General features: G+C 28.4%; 1 pseudogene; it reads left to right on the top strand.

Annotated features, from left to right (window-relative positions):
- Positions 1 to 7,735: 7,735 nt before the first annotated feature.
- LOC110707254 lies at positions 7,736 to 11,996 on the top strand (annotated as a pseudogene).
- The last annotated feature ends 1,440 nt before the right edge of the window (positions 11,997 to 13,436 follow it).

Raw genomic sequence — 13,436 nt, 5'->3', positions numbered from 1 at the left:
ACTTTTATACTATTCACTTAATCTTTTTTTACCATCATTTGTGATTTATCTATTAGGAAAAACATAATCAAGTGGATCTAGTTAGATTCGTCTCGAAATCTGCTTTTTAAATATCAATTTTTTTTATAATTTTTACAAAAGTATAATTGAAGATATTAATAGTTAAAGTATTGCATTGGCAAGCGTATGTGAAATCCCTCATGGTGCAATAAAAAAAGAACGGGGGAAGTAAATTAATTAAATAACAATGCATTTTGTATGCGGCAAGCCACACTAAATTGTCGGACAAAGTAACCCCTATAAAACTGACTGAGTAACTCTGTAATATTAACTGAGTAACCTCTAATACTGACTAAGTAACCGCTGTTATAACATTGACTGAGTGACCACTATAACACTGACCAAGTAATCCCTATAGCACCAACAAAATAACTCTTAAAATAGTTGGTGACACGGTTTGACCCTATATATAAAAGTTTGTGATTAAATATATTATAAATGGATCTTATCTTAAAGAACTTTTTAAAACGAATTTGATGATAGAAATAAAATTGGGTTATAGGATACTTATAAAATGTTAAGATTAATTTTGTATATATGAAATATTAAAAGTACATCGATAATAAAACTCTATATAACAATTTTATGTTAAAAATCTATCCAAATTTCGTTTACTTAGTATCATATGTGTCACAATAATACCTATTTGTTGCCTATGTGGCGCGACACTTGGCGAAAAATTTGAATGCCAAGTATCGTTGTTTCGTGGCTTGACTGCGAGATCGGCTTTATTTATTAGTGATATAATATTAGATTTCTTGACGTTTAAGTGAAGTTGCAGGGGAGCCGTTGGGAAGTCGTTGGGCTAAGCTACCTACTATAGAGTCTAGGCAAAAATCTGTAGTGTAAATATTACAAAGGGCTCTAATAAAATATTGTTAGAGTAACTTCATACGCAACAGGGTCTCCAAAATTTTTTGACTTATACCCTTCCATTTTGCTAAAGGAACCAACAAACTGGACATTTGTATGAAATTATTGATAACATTAATTAGTAATTACTAAATTAATAACATTAAAAAAAATGCAACACTAAAAAATATTGCAAATATTAAACTTAGTAGTTACTAAAATTTTATATTATTTGTTACCCAGTATTATCATTACAAAAAAAATAAAAATAAAAATACTCGTATTAATGTATTATTGTATTTGTATTAACTATGGGTTATTAGCATTGAAATATTTTTGGTAGTTACCAATATTGTAGTACTTCCTCCATTTTAAAACTTGCAACACTTTCCTAAAATGAAAATGTTATCATACTTACAACATACTATAATTAAAAAGTTTATCATGGTGAAAATTGTACTATTAAATTATTCAAAGTTTATGACCCAATTAATTATACTCTTAACAATCTATCAACTCTATGTTAAGTGTGTTAAATCAAGTGAGACCCACTTTTCTTAAATACCTTGAAAAAGTGAATATTGCAAGCATTATAAAAAGGAGAAAGTATCAATAATCAATCAATAATGAATAATGAGAGTGAGGGATAGCTCAAGTGGTTAGGGCTCCCCTTCCGATTCCAAGAGATCTTGGGATCGATTTTCATCACCCGCCCTTGTGATTCTCTAAACACCAAAAAAGAAAAAATCAATAATGAATAATATATATATAGAGTTTTTTCGCGAGTTTTTAGAGAGTCACGTAGGATTAAAATTTCTTAACGCGCCATGTAGGATTATAAATTTTAGTTATAGATAATTAAATAAGACATTTATAATTTCTTTTAGAATTAAATAATTCAAATGCCGCATAATCAAAATTAGCGAATGAGATTTTAAAGTTTAAATTAATAAATTAAATCTAATATATATAAATAAAGTAGGCATTTTTCGGGAGCATTTAGCGCGCCACATAAGCAAAGTATTATTTGATTTTTATTTTATTTAAAAATTAAAAAAAATGAATTTGTCACGTAAGTAAATGTCACAAATGAGATTTGAATAGATTCGCCACGTAGGTAAATGTGACGAATGAGATTTGAGAATTTAACCATTTACGTAAAAAAAACAGATTTAAAACATTTAGAAAACTAAAAATTATCTTTTATAATTGATAACTAATTAATTTTATCAACAGCATTATACGTTATCAATTAATGAAAAAATGGTATTAATGGATAGAATTGGAAATTATCGTGTAATTTTATTAAAAAAAATTTTAAATAAAAACATGATTAATAACTTACAATAAAAAAAATGTATATTATGATTTACAAAAACACATGATGTATGATTATATGGTAAAGATTTTTATCGTGTAATTATCAAAATTAAAACATAATAATTTACAAATAAAACACGTATGTTCCGTAAAAAAAAAACATGTATGATAATTTTAGAAAAAAAAACTTATGATTATATGATAAAGATATATGATTTTATAAAAAAAATTATTAAAACATGTTATCTTACAAAAAAAATTTAAAATTAGCATGAATAAAAATTAAATTGAAAAATAATAAAGATGATAATTATTATTAGAAATACCTAAATGACGTAAACTATGATTTAAAATAAAATCACAATAAAAAAAGCATAATCTTATAACAACTAAAAAAAACATAATCTTATAGATAATAATTATTTTAAAAAATTGAGATTAGATTAATAAATAATGATAAAATTTATGTTGAAAAGATATTATTTAATATCATAAAGCCAAGATTTTTAATCTTATATAAATAGGCATTATTAATTTAATTCACATGCACCGTTAATTAACCACTCAATATTTCGTATCTAGGAAACAATTTTGGGATTTCATATTGTTACGTGTATGAATAATGTTTATTGGATTCTTTTCATAAGTTGGGGATAAAAGAAGCAACGTACTACATCTCTACATCCGACCTTCATGGCTCTACAATACCCTCTATTTTCCCCATATTTTCCCGTATATGGTGAGGATGAAGAGGAAAGGATGTTGTCATAAATTCGACACCACTAGCCACAACTTAAGGTGTGTTTGAAGGTGGCAAATTGATTTCTTATTATAATATTTATTAAAGGAAGTTTTTATTAGTTACAATAGCATGAAAGTGCTAATAATAAGTGATTTATATAAAATTAATTTAAAATTTTATCCTTTTCAGATGGAATCATACAAAATTAATTGCTCTTTTTAGTTATAATGATTTATACGATAAGGAAAATTAAAGAAATATTATAAAAAAATTCAACAAAAATATACAAAATTATTAGATAAAAATCCATGCATTGCACGAGCTTACATCTAGTAATATAATATAAAATGTAATAATAATATATAATAATGATATATATCAAAAGACACACCAGCAATGACACGTGTCATCTCCTGGTGTGTCCTTAGTTACATTTCTTTTTTTTCAAAAAAAAATCTATCAATTAAAGAAACAAATCATTTACAAAAATAATATTATTTTTTTATACATATTCCATATTAACACGTAGTAATTACTATATTTAAAATAAAAAGATTTCACAAATCTTTCTAAAAAAATTTGGACAACTATAAACCGAAAATACAAATTCTTAAGACGGCCGGAGAAGACGAGACTATGGTGGTGTGGGTAGTTGACTGGTGTCAATGACATCGACAGTAGAGGTAGTCGGTGAAGAAAACATTGTGTGGGCAATACGAAGAAAAAAGGGTTAGGATTTTTGGAAAAAAAAAGGCTCTTGATACCATGTGAAGAATAAACGATGGTTAACCCTATTAAGGTGCCCTGGCACTCATATTTAATAAACACTATTATTACACAGTTACATAAATAATCTTAGGGTTACACTATTAAAATAAATTGTGACCTATTTTACAATAAGAAAAAATATTGCTCAGATTTTTGCCTACTTTTGTTTTAGTTGAGTATTAGAAGCTACAATTAAAATTGCAAATACCAAATCAAATTACCACATACTTTTATTATTTCTCGACTAATTTATGATTATAATACTTCTCAATCAATAATCTATAAGTATATATAACAATAGATTATCATGCATGGCTCGGGATCTAACCTAGCGTTAAAAGAGTTTTCATACTACGTTGAAATATTGGAAGTTAAAGCATTTTTTTTTTACCAAACAAAACATTAATTCATTTTTTTATTTTTTTATTTTCTGTTTTTTTTTATTGAACTTTGATAAAATATAAACATGGATGGTTAAGCTAAAATTATAATAGTTATCTTCTTAAAAAAAAACCATTGCATTCATTATTGGTTTAACTAACGGTAGTATGGTAATCTTGTTAAAAAAAAAATTCAATTTGCGATGTGTTGCATATATTATGACATTTTCATTTTAACAAAGTATTGCACATAAAAAAAAATAGAGGAAGTATATAATTCTATTGATTACTAGTATTCAACGGTAATTAAATCAATGTTACATTTTCAAATATATCAGCTAACAATTCTTACCACACACTTTAAAGTAAGCAATATAATCAATTAGTTGAATCAGCTTAAATAGTCAACTGGTCAAATCTGATAACAAAATTAGCTTTAGTTATCTGCTACATACCCATTGATTGCCAAATGAGGTCATATACTCCCCTCCTTTATGATTTATCTATATACTCAACTTTGACTAACTTTGATGATTTATATTTTATATGTAAATAAAAATATATATATTTATGTGAGATATAGTTATATTCACCACAATTTATACATTCTTTCTTTATTTTTAATTTTTTTAATATATTTAACTCATCAATAATTACATATACTAGTGATTGAAATAAATAAGGAATATGACAAGCCTGATTTGAAATTAGAAGAATGTTTTAACTTGTTATGAGTTCAATAGACATGAATTGTAGAAAATAGGCATCCTAGTAGCCAAAATGGCCTTACTTGAGCCATTTTGGTTGAAATTGCGTCCCAAAACCTCTTACTTGCTCTTTTCTTTTAATCTCAAGCATTAGTCACCTATAACTAAGTGATAATGACATGTTTTAACTAGTTATGAGTTCAATAGACATGAATTGTAGAAAAGGCATCCTAGTAGCCAAAATGGCCTTACTTGAGCCATTTTGGTTGAAATTGCGTCCCAAAACCACTTACTTGCTCTTTTCTTGTAATCTCAAGCATTAGTCACCTATAACTAAGTGATAATGACATGTTTTAACTAGTTATGAGTTCAATAGACAATAAATATAGAAAATAGGCATCCTAGTAGCCAAAATGGCCTTACTTGAGCCATTTTGGTTGAAATTGCGTCCCAAAACCACTTACTTGCTCTTTTCTTGTAATCTCAAGCATTAGTCACCTATAACTAAGTGATAATGACATGTTTTAACTAGTTATGAGTTCAATAGACAAGAAATATAGAAAATAGGCATCCTAGTAGCCAAAATGGCCTTACTTGAGCCATTTTGGTTGAAATTGCGTCCCAAAACCACTTACTTGCTCTTTTCTTGTAATCTCAAGCATTAGTCACCTATAAATAAGTGATAATGACATGTTTTAACTAGTTGTGAGTTCAATAGACAAGAAATATAGAAAATAGGCATCCTAGTAGCCAAAATGGCCTTACTTGAGCCATTTTGGTTGAAATTGCGTCCCAAAACCTCTTACTTGCTTTTTTCTTGTAATCTCAAGCATTAGTCACCTATAACTAAGTGATAATGACATTTTTTAACTAGTTATGAGTTCAATAGACATGAATTGTAGAAAATAGGCATCCTAGTAGCCAAAATGGCCTTACTTGAGCCATTTTGGTTGAAATTGCGTCCCAAAACCACTTACTTGCTCTTTTCTTGTAATCTCAAGCATTAGTCACCTATAACTAAGTGATAATGACATGTTTTAACTAGTTATTAGTTCAATAGACAAGAAATATAGAAAATAGGCATCCTAGTAGCCAAAATGGCCTTACTTGAGCCATTTTGGTTGAAATTGCGTCCCAAAACCACTTACTTGCTCTTTTCTTGTAATATCAAGCATTAGTCACCTATAACTAACCCCAATTATTATTATTTTACTTCTACTAACTCACATTTTGTGTATTCTAAGTTTTGCAAGGGGCAAACGGGACTTCCATACACGAGCGACGAACTCCATGTAATTCGGGAGATGTTGGCGACCTACATCACATTTAATTTGTAAATATCGTCATACATTTTTGTAGTATATCATCTCTTCATCAATCCTAGGCTTAGCTTATTAATTATGTACTATACATGAAACATTTTTCTATTTTATATCATCTCTTGCGATTGTTATTATTAATTATTTATGTTTTGTTATTAATGTTACTAATTATTGTTACTATTATCATATATAATAATAATAATAATTATTATTATTATTATTATTATTACTATTATAATATTAATAATTATTATTATTATTAATATAATAATAATAATTATTATTATTATTATTAATATAATAATAATAATTATTATTATTATTATTAATATAATAATAATAATTATTATTATTATTATTATTGCAGCCAAAAAAAAAAAAAAAAAACAGGTCAATATTAGTGCAGCCAAAAAAAAACCAAAAAACAGGTCAATATTAGTGCAGCCAAAAAAAAAAACAATACAGGTCATTGGCAACCGTTGCCAATGTTTAAAAAAAAAAAAAGGCGCGCCATCGGCTTTGGCAACGGTTTTGAACCGTTGCCAATTTTTTTGGGATTTGGCAACCCTCAAATATTCAACGGTTCAAAACCGTTGCCTTTAGGGGGGTTTGAACCGTTGCCAATTTGCTGGTTTCGTGTAGTGAATGGTGTATATTTCAAATTTAAAACGTATACCATATAGCTAGCCATCTTTAGTTACCAATGGTACAATTTCACAATTCAATAATCTGAACTACCAATGTTAACTTTTAATATACCATATGTGTCCGTGAGGATTAAAGTCTGGTCAGAATCCTACTTACCATTACAAAAAAATTGTTAATTTTTAACGTATTAACGCAAAAGCCATACAATGTTATGCATACACAACTGCATGATATCTTTTCACTCCCTCGAATCTAATATATATAAATAAAGTAGGCATTTTTGGAGAGCATTCGGAGCGCCACGTAAGAAATATACTTATTTCGACCAATAAGAAGAAAGAATTGTATTTTATTTTTGAATTAAAAAACTACGTCGCCACCTAGATAAAAGTAACGAATTAGATTTGATGTATCTAAAATTTTAATGCCATGTAGATTATAATCTACGAATTAAATTATTTTAATGAAAAAATAAAGTAAACATATAGGAAAAGATAAAATATTTAAATGATAAACACTTATAATAAACTTTGATACCTATCATTATAAGATAAATTTTGATAGTATTTATGATAAGAAATACAAATTGTTCGTTAATTATAATTAAATTAAAATTTGTGATACCTACCATTATAAATTGACACATTATACAACACAAACAAAATTTCGTATCAATAAAAATCACCATCAAGCGAATTTTGTGTTAATTATTATGTGTTTTTCTTTTCAAATTATTAAATAGTAAAATAAATCAAATAATTATAAAAAAACTTAGAGTATATTAGAAAATATTTTTTTTGAGATTTATATATGAAAAACCGTGTATCGCACGGACTTTCATCTAGTTATTGTCTATTTCGAACTCAATTAATTCTTGCCTCCAAAAGTTGACGTGGGCCTATTATTTAAAAGAGGAAGTATCTCCATTTATCATCAAATTTTCATCGTTGTTTCCTCTCGGAACAAAATTCATATAAATACATATGAACTTATCTACATTCCAAAGTAAAGCTATCCTTATCACATTCATTCACACAAAAAATAACAAAACCATGGAAATGGAGAAATTATACACCTTCTTATCTCTTTTTGCAATCACATTCTTCATTTACAAAATCATTTTAACCTCTAAACCAAAGAACAAGAATCTCCCACCAAGTCCACCATCAATTCTTATATTGAGCCACACCTTCTGAAGCCTCCTTTCCATCGAACACTCCTATCCCTCTCCGAACGTTATGGCCCAATCTTCTCTCTCCGATTGGGCTGCCAGCCCATTTTGGTGGTTTCCTCCCAATGGGCCGCCGAGGAATGCTTTAACCATAACGACATCGTTTTTGCTAACCGGCCTAAGTTCATTGTAGGTGAACATTTAGGCTATAACCATTCCCTCCTCATATGGTCTCCGTATGGAGACCACTGGAGGAACCTACGACGTGTATCGGCCTTAACCATGTTATCCTTCCGAAGGATAAACGAAGCGGGTCCCAACCGGAGATCCGAGATCCGTAACATGATTACGGAGCTCGTGTCGAGTGCGACCCGAAAAGTGAACTTGTATGAGTTGTTTGGTAAGGTGTCTAGGAACCTTGTGATGAGGGTAGTGAATGGAAAACCATGGGAGAAAATGATAATAAAACCGCCTGCTGAACTCATGACAATATGTGATTTCATACCCGTTTTGAAATGGGTCGGGTTTAGAGGGATTGAGAAGGAGTTGAAAAAGTTGATGAAAGAAAGAGATAGTTTTTTAAAGAGTTTGGTTGATGAATTCAGAGAAAGTAAGGCAGGAACTATTGTTGATGATGGGAAAACGAAGAATTTGATTGAGCAATTATTGGATTTGCAGAAAGCTGAACCTGAGTACTATACTGATGAAATTATCAAAGGAATTATTTTGGTAAGAATAAATCTACTCCCTTCGTCTCTAGATAGTAGATACGTATTTTATTTGATGTCATTTTTCTACTTCATCGATCCTAAGTAAAAAGTTTATGGTATACAATTTAATAGGAAGCTGAACAAAGTACTTTGTAATAAGATAAAGTAATATAAATTAATACAGATAGAGTAATAAATAGATAGGTAAGAAATGAGACTTTTATTTAAGAAGAAGGTTTATAAACGAAATGAGATTTTTATTTTAGGACATTGAGAGAGTATAATAATTAAATTATTTATATGAAGTAAGTTATTTGTGTTTTATATCTTCATACTATTATGCTTCCTATATTTCCATTGATTATTCTACTTGAATGTAAAAGAACGTCAAAACTTGGTCAAGTGAGTGACTAAGTCAGATTTTATTTTTATTCTGGTAGGTAAAATTTCTTTTTAAGCGTATTTGAGTTTATTTTGTACTTGTATCAAAAAAGTCAAATATATTAAAATAATATGAACGAAATAAGCCCTTATGAAGATATACGTAGTATATATATGGAGTACGATGGTATATTACAACAAACTATAACTAAAAAATGTGTCATAGTAATCTAATATTTTGCTTTGAAGAGGTTCTTATTCATGAACTTGTTATTATAAAATGCGGTAAACAAAATACATGTTACAAAATCTAATACAAGTAAATCTCAGCTCGATAATCGTGAGGCTACTTCTCAAAAGGACTTTTTTTCTTGTACGTATGTTTCATGACTGCCAAAAATAAATGCTACTTAAATAATTGTGACTTTGTGATGATATGAGTGGCTAGTCATATACTAGGATTAAGTACAACCACTTGCCTTATTATCAATAAATGCCTGTCTTTACTGATTATAAAATTTGGAACCACATTTTAACATTTAAGCAACCATAAATTTGATACTAATAAGTAATAATTACATGTACTAAATACTATACTTTAACAATTTGCACCCAAAAAAACTTAAATATATTAACAGTACAAAATTATAATAAGGATGAAGGATTTGAACATGTGACATATTTTACACAAGCCTTAATTTTTTACCGTTAGGTCAAAACTCGAGCCATTTAAGCTCAGAATGATGCAAATTTGATTCCAATTAGATCTCAATTGAGGGAATTGACATATACCTCTATTACTTAGTTTTATCCATGATCTCTATTTATAAATTGGACCTTGTTAAATCTCTCTTTTTTTTCTTTTTTTTTTTTTTTTTGCTAATTGTCTCTTTATTTCATTTTATTTTAGGTTTAAACAAAATAATAAAAGAGTTTAAATAAAAAATACTTTAAATAAAATAATTTTAAACAAAATATGAACCAAACATAGTCTAAATAATCTAATGGTATGAGTCAGATGAGTCATGACTCATGAGTGCCAAGAGTATAACTGAAATTGAGGACGTAAACCATTTGGTAGTCATCAAAGGATCACTATCGATAAGCGATGAGTAGATTTGGTGGGTCTACAACCCACATGAGCTTCAGATAATAAGCTAATACTAGTAATGTGTAGTCTTTATATAACAACTCATTTTACTTTTATCATTCAGAATAACTACATCATTTTCAAGTGACATACTTGTCTATAGTCTCTATACGTATACGTATACTTGGATGTCATTTAATTTATTTTTTTAATTCTTAGGGTTGGTACGGTAAAACTTAAGACCTGTAACCGAATTCCTTTTACATTACTGTACTTGTAAATCTCTTTACACAAAAATTATTAATAAAACAAAAGATACTTGTCTATACGTGAAATTTTATATGGTTAAATTTAGTATATAAACAATACAAAAGTCAAAGAGATGCATTAGTATTGCCTACAAAATAAAAAGGTTCCCTTTTGTGCCTTTGTAGCTGTCTGATAAATAATATAAAATGAATGGAGTATTACTTACACGAGTTATGTGATGGTCTATTGTAGGTCATGTTGTTAGCAGGGTCAGAAACTACAGCTCGAACCCTTGAGTGGGCAATGTCAAACCTCATAAACCACCCTGAAGTCCTAGCCAAAGCAAGAGCAGAAATTGATCTACATGTTGGCAAAGGAAGGCTAGTTGACGATTCCGATCTCCAAAAATTGAGCTATATAAAATGCATTATCAACGAGACTCTAAGACTTTTCCCACCAGCACCACTTCTAGTTCCACATTGCTCATCTAAAGACTGCACCATTGGAGGGTTCCATGTACCAAAAGGTACTATACTCTTTGTCAATGCTTGGGCAATACATAGGGACCCTAACCTATGGGATGAGCCAATCGTGTTTAAGCCAGAGAGGTTCAAAAATGAGATAGAAGGGTTCAAGTTTATGCCCTTTGGGATAGGGAGGAGGGCTTGCCCCGGTAACAATTTCGCTCTTAGGAATGTTACTTTGTTAGTGGCTACACTTATTCAATGTTTTGATTGGGAAGCAGCTGAGGATGGATTAGTGGACTTGACTGAGAATCATGGTGCTGGCTCCATCATTGTTCCTAAGGATAAGCCTTTGGAGGCAAAATGCCGTCCTCGCTCTTCAATGGAGGAAATCCTTAGTCAAAGTTGATTAACTATATATGTTTAGTAGATGTTTTATTGTATAATTAGGTTTGGTTTTAAAACTTGGTTGCATGACTGTTTTTTATCTTTTATAAATTTCAAGTCCCTTTGTACCCTTACATATATAGCTTAGTGCATGTACTTCATTTGTGATGTAAAATTTGTTTCATTTCGGTAATATTTCTTGTATATTACTTTTTATAGCTCTCGTGGATTGGAAAAATAGGGGATAACAATTAATGGAGTATTGAGTTTGGGTTTTATCAAATTGAAAAAAAAAAAAAAAAATATTGATACGATAAAAAAATTAAAAGGATATTCCTTGAACCCTAAAATCCTATTATAGTGAGCAAATTGTTAAGAACAATTTTAACAATTAAGTATTATAGACAGGCAGGACTCTCAATCTTCCATTGAAAGCGAAATGCTTCTCTAAATTGATAAGTAACTATTCACTTTAGTATCCAACATTCTATTTGTTTTAGCAAAAGTCAAAACAATCTATCAATTTCTAAATCGATCCACTTTTAGTTATTGGCCAATTATAGATGAAATCGTACTTTCTCTTTATTCCAACTATGAATACAAAACTCACAAGTATAAAGAAGCTAAAATGTTTAACAAAACTATGCTCAACCTTAATCTTATATTATGATCTTTCATAACATAATAACGATAATTGTTTAGCCTGTATCAAAGGAGTAAATGTCACACAATATAAATAAAACATAAAAAAAAAAAAAAAAAAAAAAAAAGCCCAACAGATTGGGCTATATGATCCAAAACCCAATTGCCTTATAAATAATAAACTAATCGCTTATAATTTTCAATAATTGTTGAAACTCAAAATACTAAAACCCAAACCTAAGACCACTCTCAATGGTGAGCAAAAAAAATGCTCACCCACTTTCTCTCTACCCACTTTCTCTCTCAACAAATCTGTTTTGCTCATGGGCAAATTTTTTTCATAATTTCTCTCCCAATGGTGAGCAAAAAAAAATGCTCACCCACCACTCTCTCTCTCTTACTTTTTCAATACCCCACCATTGCTTTATCTCTCCTACACAACACTTCTTTATTTATTTATTTCATTTATATTTTAACAATATTACTCCAAAAAAAACTAGTTTAAATTTGGTTAATTTGTTTTTTTTATTGGTATCCTTTTAATCGTTAAAATTTGTCGTTAAATTAAGTACGTTATATGAAATAATTGAAAAAAAAATAATTACATATATACTTATTTTAATACATAACTACATGTACATATTAAAAAAAATAATTAGCCAATAATTGCAACACTTTAATAACTATAAATTTAGTAATTTATTGAGAAAATATACACAACTTTGTTTAATTACATAATGCAATATACTTTCGTGGCCTATAATATTGATTTTTTTTTCAAAAAATCACATATATACTAATTTTATTACATAACTACATTATATATATAAAAAAAATTAACCAATAATTGCAACACTTTAATAACTACAAATTTAGTAATTTATGGAGAAAATATACACAACTTTGTTTAATTACATAATGCAATATAATTTCGTGGCCTATAATTTTTTTTTCATAAAATCACATATATACTAATTTTATTTCGTAACTACATTTATATATAGCAAAAAAAATTAACCAACAATTGCAACACTTTAATAACTACAAATTTAGAAATTTATGGAGAAAATATACACAACTTTGTTTAATTACATATTGCAATATAATTACATGGCTTACAATTTTATTTTTTTTCAAAAAATCACATATATACTAATTATATTATATAACTGATTTTAAAAATTAAAAAAAAAAAAAATTTACCTGAATATGGGTGAATTGCAACAACAATATTCTTCTACAAATTTAAAATACTTTTAAGAAAATTAAAATGTGGAGGATTTAAAGTGTTTATGAAATTATATGAAAATATATCAAAATGCATGTTTATTTATAGAGAATTTAATTTTATGACCATTGGTAATTTTTGTTTTTTTTTTTTACAAAATATATTTTTCAGAAAATAGATTACAAATATATAACCGTTGCAAACGGCTATAATTTTCTGATTGGCTGGGATCCTGTGCATGCCACGTGTCGTCGCCTCATTCGCCAGCGGACTGTCACGCGTCAGATGCATTGAATTTTTTTTTAAAATCTGCAA

This window comes from Chenopodium quinoa, unplaced genomic scaffold, assembly GCF_001683475.1.
Source record: "Chenopodium quinoa cultivar QQ74 unplaced genomic scaffold, ASM168347v1, whole genome shotgun sequence".
NCBI lineage: Eukaryota > Viridiplantae > Streptophyta > Magnoliopsida > Caryophyllales > Amaranthaceae > Chenopodium > Chenopodium quinoa.
Note: the sequence above shows the minus strand (reverse complement) of the source record. Positions and strands in the feature narration are given on the sequence as shown.